Genomic DNA, 6,763 nt, shown 5'->3' with positions numbered 1-6,763 from the left:
TTTTTTGAGACTGAGTCTTGCTCTGTAGCTGAGATTGGAGTGCAGTGGCACAGTCTTGCACTCCCAAAGTGCTTGGCTTACTGAAACTTCCACCTCCTGGGTTTAAGAGATTCTCTCCTGCCTCAGCTTCTCTAGTACTGCAGCTGGGATTACAGGCACATGCCACCATGCCTGGCTAATTTTTGCATTTTTAGTAGTGATGGGGTTTCACCATGTTGGCCATGCTGGTCTCAAACTCCTGACCTCAGGTGATCTACCTGCCTCAGCATCGCAAAGTGCTGGGATTACAGGTTTGAGCCAACAGGCCCAGCCAAATTTTTATTTTTATTATTATTTTGTTTTGAGACAGAGTTTTGTTCTTGTTGCCAGGGCAGGAGTGCAATGGTGTGATCTCAGCTCACTGTAACCTCCACCTCCTGGGTTCAAGTGATTCTCCTGTTTCAGTCTTCTGAGTAGCTGGGATTACAGGTGTAATCTGGCTAATTTTTGTATTTTTAGTAGAGACGGGGTTTTACCACATTGGTCAGGCTGGTCTCAAACTCCTGACCTCAGGTGATCTGCCCACCTCGGCCTCCCAAAGTGCTGGGATTACAGGTGGGAGCCACTGCACCCAGCCTATATTCATTTTTTTTATTGAGACAGAATCTTGCTCTGTCATTAAGGCTGGAGTATAGTGGTGCTACCTCAGTTCACTGTAACCTCTGCTTCCTGGGTTTAGATAATTCTTGTGCCTCTCTCCCCAGTAGCTGGGATTACAGGTGTGCACCAGCATGCCTGGCTAATTTTTTTTTTTTTTTGAGATGGAGTTTTACTCTTGTTGCTCAGGCTTGAGTACAATAGCACGATCCTGGCTCACTGCAACCTCTGCCTCCTGGATGCAAGCGACTTTCCTGCCTCAGCCTCCCAAGTAGCTGAGATTACAGGCATGCGCCACCACACCCAGCTAATTTTGTACTTTTAGTCCAAGACAGGGTTTTACTATGTTGGTCAGGGTAGTCTTGAACTCCTGACATCAGGTGATCCACCCACCTCGGCCTCCCAAAGTGCTGGGATTACAGGGGCGAGCCACCATCCTTGGCCTTAATTTTTGTGTTTTTAGTAGAGACAGCGTTTCACCATGTTGGCCAGGCTGGTCTTGAACTCCTGGTCTCAAGTGATCTCCCTCTTTGGCCTCCCAAAGTGCTGAAATTACAGTCATGAGCCACCATGCCTGGCTAATTTTTGTATTTTTAGTAGAGATAGGGTTTTGCCATGTTTCCCAGGTTGCTCTCAAACTTCTGGGCTCAAGTGATCCACCCACCTCAGTCTCCCAAGGTGCTAGAATTATAGGCATTAGCCATCATACTTGGCCCTTCATCCTAGATCTTAGGAGATCTGGTATGTTGGAGATCTGGTATTTGGCATGTTGGAGATCTGGTTTTTGGCATGTTGGAGATCTGGTATTTTGTATGTTGGTGATCTGGTATTTGGCATGTTGGAGATCTGGTATTTGGCATGTTGGTGATCTGGTATTTTGTATGTTGGTGATCTGGTATTTGGCATGTTGGAGATCTGGTATTTTGTATGTTGGTGATCTGGTATTTGGCATGTTGGAGATCTGGTATTTGGTATGCTGAGAGATCTAGTATTTGGTATGTTGGAGATCCAGTATTTGGTATGTTGGAGATCTGGTATTTGGTATGCTGAGAGATCTGGTATTTGGTAAGTTGGTGATCTGGTACGTTGGAGATCTGGTATGTTGGAGATCTAGTATTTGGTATGTTGGTGATCTGGTATTTGGCATGTTGGAGATCTGGTATTTGGTATGCTGAGAGTTCTTATATTTGGTATGTTGGTGATATGGTATTTGGTATGTTGGAGATCTGGTATCTCATATGTTGGAGATCTGGTATGTTGCAGATCTGGTATTTGGTATATTGTCTTGATGTGTAAAAATTTCTGGGGCTTCAAACAAAGAAACAACTGCACTGCACCCTCCGCCTCCCAGATTCAAGCTGTTCTCCTGCCTCAGCCTCCTGAGTGTCTGGGACTACAGGTGCACACCTAATTTTTGTATTTTTAGTAGAGGTGAGGTTTTCCTATATTGGCCAGGCTGGTCTCGAACTCCTGGCCTCAAGCCATCTGCCCACCACCTCAGCCTCCCAAAGTGCTGGGATTACAGGCGTGAGCCACCACACCCAGCTTCAACATTTATAATACAAAAAAATAGTTGCAAAGAAATCACGTCCTTTGCCGCTGTTTTTATATTATTTTGTGGAGACAGGGTCTCAATCTATCACCCAGGCTGGAATGCAGTGGTATAATCATTATTCACTGTAACCTCGAACGCCTGGCCTCAAGCAGTCCTCCCACCTTAGCCTCCCAAAGTGCTGGGATTACAGATATGTCCCACTATGCCCAGCCTTTTGCAACAATTTAAACGTGGTGAAAATTTTTCCTTTATCAAATTTTAAAATTTCACTTTTTTTTTTTTTTGAGTTGGAGTTTCACTCTTGTCTCTCACGGTGGAGTGCAATGGCGTGATCCCTGCTCACTGCAACCTCTGCCTCCTGGGTTCAAGCGATTCTCCTGCCTTAGCCACCCAAGTAGTTGGGATTACAGGAGTGTGCCACTGCGCCGGCCTGATTTTTAATTTTTAAAAATTTTTAGTATAGGCAGGAGAGAGTGTTCCTTAGTAGATAATAACATCCACACAGACACCTGTTATTTCCTAAGCTAAATGTTCTTAACTGGAAATTATAGAGACAGGTTTCGCTATGTTTGTCAGGCTGGTCTTGAACTCCTGACCTGAGGTGATCCACTCACCTCGGCCTCCCAAAGTGCTGGTATTACAGATGTGAGCTACCTCGCCCGGCCTAAAAACTTCACTTTTAAAAACAAGCTTTATTGAAGGAGTACATAATTTAAAAAAATGTTTAGGTTATGCATGAGCTAAGTTATTGAAAGACTACAGTCTTGAGAGATGAGCCAGAGGTTGCTTGGCAGAGAAGGAGAAAGACATTCTTTGTAGGACAAAGAGAGGGTTCTGTGGGTAGACTCTTTCATAGAGGGGAGTAATTTGAGATAAGCTGGAAATGTATCCATGCTGGGCAGCAGAGTGATACCCCATCTTTACAAAAAATACAAAAAGGAGCTGGGCATGGTGGCATGTACCTGTAGTCCCAGCTACTTGAGAGGCTGAAGCAGGAGGGATCACCTAAGCCTAGAAGGTGGAGGTTGCAGTGAGCTGAAATCCACTACTGCACTCCAGCCTGGGCAATAGAGTGAGGCTATGTCTTTAAAAAAAAAAAAAAAAAAAGCTGGAAATGTAAGTTGGGGTCAGACTAACAGGAACTAGGCTGAGGCATTTCTGTTTATTATTAATTTAAATTATGCAAGTTATACATGATTACAATCTCCTTGTAAAAACCAAAGCTTTATGAATAGGCCTAGGATTGTCACTTCCATTTCTGATCTCCAGAGGTGACCTTGGTTTTCAGTTTGGTGTAAGTTTGTCTGGCACATGCTGTAGGTCTCTATGTGATGGAACATCGAAGCTGAGAAGTTTCAGCTTCGTTACAGGGTCATCAGCAACTGGGGGGCTGGGCTGGAGCTGAGAATTTCTACAAGACTTACTATTCCTTTGTGTTTTGCAACTGCAGTTTGCTCACTTAGATAATAAGAGCTGTGATTTGGGAGTGAGGGAAGGAGTGGGGTAATTTTGGCGCAGGGCCTGTGACGCTCTATTGTCAGCAGCTGTCATTAAGCACTGAGCACTGTGCCACTGGAAGGCAGAAGGGAAGGTACAGAAAAGGTAACGGGAGGACATGAAATCCCATCTTTATTTGCTTATAGATAGGCCTGGCTGGGTAGAAAAGTGCTCTCTACAAATAGGTGGCCCTCTTAGTTTCTTTTGTGTCCCTTTTTTTTTTTTTTTGAGACAATCTTGCTCTGTTGCCTGGGCTGGAGTGCAGTGCTGCAATCTTGGCTCACTACAACCTCCAACCCCTGTGCTCAAGTGATTCTCCTACCTCAGCCTCCTAAGTAGCTGAGACCACACACATACACCACCAGGCACAGCTAATTTTTGGTATTTTTAGTAGAGATGAGGTTTTTCCATGTTGCCCAGTTTGGTCTTGAACTCCTGGGCTCAAGCGATCTACCCGCCTCGGCCTCCCAAACTGCTGGAATTACAGGTGTGAGCCACTACACCTGTCCATGTCCCCAATTTTGAATGAGATGAGGGCATGGAAAATTAATAACCATTCAAATGTGATAAGCAAAAGCAACTGATACTTGGCCTCACTGCTGGGGACAATGCAGAGTAGTGTGGACAGTGGCAAAATGGACAGCCCAAGGTCTTTCTTTTTTTATTTTTTTTGAGACGGAGTCTTGCTCTGTTACCCAGGCTGGAGTGTAGTGGCATGATCTCTGCTCACCACAACCTCCGTCTCCTGGGTTGAAGCGATTCTCCTGCCTCAGCCTCCAGAGTAGCTGGGATTATAGGCGCATACCACCACGCCCAGCTAATTTTTTGTATTTTTAGTAGAGATGGGATTTTACCATGTTGGCCAGGCTGGTCTCAAACTCCTGACTTCGTGAACCGCCTGCCTTGGCCTTCCGAAGTGTTGGGATTACAGGCGTGAGCCACTGTGCCTGGCCAGCTCAAAGTTTTTCTATAGGGCAGTCATTATTCAGCCCTGTCAGCTGTGGTCCTGGGCCATACGCATCAATGTTAGCCATATTGTCTGATTTTTCAAGAGACTGTAAAATTGGATTTTTTTTGCTTTGTTGCCCAGGCTGTAGTGCAGTGGTGCGATCTCAGCTCACAGCAACCTCCACCCCCCAGGTTCAAGCGATTCTCCTGCCTCAGACTCCCCAGTAGCTGGGATTACAGGCACCCACCACCACGCCTGGCTAATTCTTGTCTTTTTAGTAGAGATGGGGTTTCCCCATGTTGGCTAGGCTGGTCTTGAACTCCTGACCTCAGGTGATCCACCCGCCTTGGCCTCCCAAATTGCTGGGATTACAGGCATGAGCCACCGCACCCAGCCTCAGCTCAAACATTTCTTAAACGCTGTGTTGGCCAAATAAGGCATGTACCTGTGGGCTGCTATTTTGCTTTCTCTGTTTCATTTTCTCACCTTTGCATATAATCCCCTGATTGCCACTGACTGTATGATCTACATGGCTGTGGAGGATCCTGGCCTCCTTAGGTAGATGCTGTGAGAATGGTTGACTTTACTCCCCATGTCTAGTTTAGACCCATATTCTGATATCCAGCTAGTAATAGAGCTCTGCCACGAAGCGGGGGCCTAGCAGAAAGTTCCAGTAGCATCCCAGGGAAGTCAGCCAATCTAGATTCACTAGACGCCAAGACCCCTCCAGGGAGTTGGTCCTGAAGCCTCCAGAGTCCTTCTCTCAGGCATCAGGGCGGGTTCTTATGCCTCTCCCAGGACAGAGCCCAGTGGGAACACAGGCTGGTGACTGTTTCTCAAAGGGCTTTGTCCTGTGACTGAAGCCAAGCAAGAGTGTCCGACACATGAAAACACACACACACACACACACACACACACCCTGCCCCACACACTTCCCAGACCTTTTCCCACGCAGTCCCAGGGCGGCCAGAAGGGCAGCTGGTCGTGGGAATGAACCGCAGCCTCCTCCCCCAGCGGCGGCTCCACCCTGCTCCATCTACTCCTGGCCCTGCCGTCCCACCCCCAACCCCCGTATTACTTCCAGAGAAGGAAGTAGCTGAACAATGCGGCACATCAGAGAATGGGCACAGATCCCAGAGCTGATGCCAGGGGCGGGTCCTCGGCAGGCTGTGGGCTCTGACCCCTGGCTTCCCCGCTCCTACGCATGCGGCTTCCTCAAGGTGGCTTCCTAGACCTTCTCTCCATCCCTGGAAGCTCGGCATGGCGGCCACTCTTCTGCCTCTCCAAGACTTGGCCTCTTCCCCGTTGTATGGTGGCCAGCATGTAACCTACTTCCTTCTGCCCTTCCTCACCCACACTCCCACATTCCATTTGGGTAGAGTTCCCAGTCTGAGGGCTGAAGCCAGGCTTTGATGGGGATTTTGGCCAGTGGGGGCAGGTGGGAAGAGAGGGTAATTTTTTTCTAAAGTTCTTCTCCAGAGGTCAAGCAAGGCAAGTTGTGAGAACAGAGACGGGCCGTGGCGCAAGGGCGCCAGGGCCCCTAGGTTTCATTCTCCCTTCTGGATGGGGCCGTCTCTGCCTTGGCAGATGGGTGGAAGTGCTCACAGGCCAGAGGAACAGAAAAAAATCACTAGTCGAGGCCGGGAGTGGTGTCTCACGCCTGTAATCCAAGCACTTTGGAGGCCAAGGTGGGTGGATCATCTGAAGTCAGGAGTTCAAGACCAGCCTGATCAACATGGTGAAACTTCCTCTTAAAAAAAAAAAAAAAAAAAAGAAAAAAAATCACTAGTCATGCCCAGCTTCCTGGAGCTGGGAAGTTGGTGGGAACCACTACTTTTGTTTTTCCTGCTGGTCTAAAATAATGTTTTGCCTGGGACTGGAACCCTACGCCCCAGGCAGGACTACCCTCTCTCACTCCCAGTTCTAGTGCTTTAAAGTGCTTCACCTTCCGCCAGGCGCTTCCTGCCCTGTGAGCCAAGGGGCAGGGCTCCTCACAAGTCTTTTGCTGCCTCTAGAAGCTAGTTCCTCTCCCCACCCCCAACCATGGATCCTGACTCAAGGGTTGATAGCGGGATCCAAGCTAGACCCTGTGAGGTGGTTTAACTGACCACTTGGCAACCTAAAAA

The 6,763-nt window shown here is 47.8% G+C and overlaps 1 long non-coding RNA gene across 1 annotated transcript in view; it reads left to right on the top strand.

Annotated features, from left to right (window-relative positions):
* Positions 1 to 6,763, top strand: part of LOC119468152 — a 31,406-nt gene that overhangs the window by 14,345 nt on the left and 10,298 nt on the right. The gene's annotated exons all lie outside the window — the stretch shown is intronic.

This window comes from Cebus imitator, unplaced genomic scaffold (assembly GCF_001604975.1).
Source record: "Cebus imitator isolate Cc_AM_T3 unplaced genomic scaffold, Cebus_imitator-1.0 Scaffold386, whole genome shotgun sequence".
NCBI classification, from domain to species: Eukaryota; Metazoa; Chordata; class Mammalia; order Primates; family Cebidae; genus Cebus; species Cebus imitator.
The sequence above is the reverse complement of the archived record's forward strand: the minus strand, read 5'-3'. Positions and strand labels throughout refer to the sequence as shown.